This window comes from Amia ocellicauda, chromosome 18, assembly GCF_036373705.1.
Source record: "Amia ocellicauda isolate fAmiCal2 chromosome 18, fAmiCal2.hap1, whole genome shotgun sequence".
NCBI lineage: Eukaryota > Metazoa > Chordata > Actinopteri > Amiiformes > Amiidae > Amia > Amia ocellicauda.
The window spans coordinates 17,905,951-17,909,117 of NC_089867.1; positions in this window are offsets into that span (position 1 = coordinate 17,905,951).

Here is a 3,167-nt window from a genome sequence, read left to right on the forward strand (position 1 = left end):
ACCAGCCACCAGAGGAAATCTGTTTCACAAAATAATTTTCCTTTTTGCGCTTTTCCTTTTTCTCTCTCTTTTCAGCGCAGCCACATCAATCTACGGTGAAATAACGTTACGTGAACCATAAATATTCCAAAGTCATCAAACCTTGAAAATAATGGTGCTGCCCTCTCCAGTGATGCCCTGTTCCTCTCCAGCTGCCTTCATTGAAAAAGGCATAATTCTCCAATGGATTTATTCTGATGAAAATATATCTGTTGTTGTTTTTCTGAGCTTGTGCAACAGCTGTAGATGTTGATTTGTGTTAGTGCCTCTACAGCATTGATCGTTTGTGTAATAAAATATGGCATGCTAATGAAGAGCTCCCACATGGGGCTCCTCGAAAACCACATGAGTAGTTTTGATAAGAGAGCAATAATATGCAATGTAAAATGTATCTCCTGGGTTCTGTGCTTCCTGCTATACTTCATGCAATTAGTAAATGTATTTTATCTGCTGCGTATAATAGGCTATTGTGCAATGAACAACACTGAACCAGAAACAAGACATGTACCATGGCTTGAACTTGTGTTTCATATAATACTCTTACATAAACCATAAAATGAACTTGTAACTAACAACCTACTGTCTTGTCACAACCTGTCTCCGCCGTTTGGAGTTTTATAAATTTGCATTCACAGATGTTTTCCTAAACCATTATTTTGACCTGCAATTTCTTCAAAAATAATAACAGGGCCAGGGGACAGTGCAAACAAATTAATATTCAGACCCACCACAAAGACGCACAAAATACACAAAATGTGGTGCATCAGCTTGCTATTTAAGGAATGGTACAGTAGATTTGCAGTACTGTGTTTCTGGGAAGCTGGCTGATGGACATAACAGGTATAGTGAGATCATACAGGGTCCTGTCAGTCTGACACAGCACTCTTTTAAAGCCGTATATGTGCTACAATAATACAAGATGCTTTACATAATTGAGAACACAGAGAACAGCTTGTATAGAGACATTCCTAATGGGAGATGAGGCTTTACTTGGCTTCACAAGAGTTAACAGTCGGTAGCGGCTTCTTGGGTAATTCTGCTGCTCTCAGGAGGCAGGAAAGGGCTTTTCTCATTCGTGGGCGGCTGCATTAGGACTGGAGTGCTGTTCCACCTGTGAGTTAACTGACCCGAATGCTGCTGATTGCTTTGGAAAGAGCTCACGCCATCTCTTAAAAGACCATTCTTTGCTCTTTCTCACTCTGTTGCCATCTCAGGTTTTGTCTCTGCGGAGGGTGCTTGACTCCTAATGCTCAAGTGGAAAACAAGTGTTCCGACTTATGCATTGTATGGACCGTAACTGCTGGCTATTTTTAGTTTCCTGCTGCATGTTGCACCACATGCACACTGCACCAAATATACTGAAATTACCAAATGTGTTGAGCCAATGCACAGCCATACATGGGCGCACTGTATTTCATAGAGTGTGAAGCTCCACTCTTGGCAGAATCTCAGAATCTTCTAGTACATCCAGAGAAGCTGCGTCTCTGTAGTCTCTCCTGTTCATCCCAGAGGCGTTCTAGGCTGGGATGGATTACATGACTCGAGATGGGCCATGAAATATTTTCAGGGCTGGTATTCGTGATGTACTGTATACCTCTCTCAGCTTTTGATACGGTGTGTTTTCAAGTTGGTATATACAGTTAGGTCCATAAATATTTGGACAGTGACACAATTGTCATAATTTCGGCTCTGTACACCACCACAATTAATTTGAAAGGAAACAATCAAGATGTGCTTTAAGTGCTTTAATTTGAGGGTAATTACATCCAAATTGGGTGAACAGTGTAGGAATTAAACTCATTTGTATATGTGGTCCCCCCAATTTTAGGGGCTTGATTGTTTCATTTCAAATCCTTTGTGGTGGCATACAGAGCCAAAATTTTGACAATTGTGTCACTGTCCAAATATTTATGGACCTACCTGTACATGCCTAACCACCATAACATCCCTTCAGTGTTGGCAGTACACTGTTGTACAAAGATCTTAACTATTGGCAGCCATTCTCCCCAAAACCAGCAATTAGCACAACCTCTTGAGGGAGACTACTTAATATAAATGAGTAATACATATACCAGGAAATAAGGTTACATGAGCTGGAGTCTGTCAGCATTCATTAAAACCAGAGAACCCGTACAGATAAATCATCATCATCATCATCAGTTCAATTTAAAGCGGTTAGTGTATCATTTTAAGAGGCATGCCCACCTGAAGCCTAAGCTTACAAACAACCTATTATACTTTAAACTGTCTGAATACAATGCTAATCTACTTTTGTTTTACAAATATCACGGTTAGTAATATCTCTAATAGACATTTCGTCAACTAACTAGCCTAGTCGCCGTGTTAAAAAGCCAAGTAATGTTAAGCACCAGGGCAGGTGAAGCGGCACCTAGTGGCCGCTCTACCTCCATTACATGTACTGTAGTGCACACGCACAATCGTCTGGAGAATATACCCTCCGGAGAGATTTTTGCCCAGCAACAAATTGAGAGCAGTTCAAAAACAGACAGAGATCAAAGCAGTTCTGAAAAGAACCGGAGGCACAAGGAAACCCTCTTTAACACTGTTCGCAGAAAGACTAGTACAATCAGCTGTTTTATGTCCCTCAAGTGACTAAAATTAAGTTATACTGCCCCCATTTTGCGAATATCAATTGACCTTTGTGATGATGATGATGATGATGATGATGATGATGATAGCAATTATTATTTTAATTTCCAAGCAGAGAATAATGCATTGGACTGTTAGCTACTGCCAACTACAAGATTATGCCATACCGTTTCAATTGCGTGCATTTGAAATGGATTAGTACAAGAAACAGAAAGAAAAGAAAGGGAAAAAGATACATAAAAACAAACATACATATTTCAATCAATTACAATATATATACACACACACACATGTATGTGTATGTGTATATGTGTATGTGTGTATGTGTATGTGTATGTGTATGTATATATGTGTGTGTGTGTGTGTGTGTGTGTCTGGTCATTGTCGAGGCAGTGGAGTGGGGTAAATGAGCCCGGGTTCTTGTTTAATTAACTACATCTTTAATAGCGCTGACGCCCAGTGCAGTATGCTAATGAGCTGGCGGGGAGGCGCGGGCCGGCAGCTGCGAGCTATTTGTA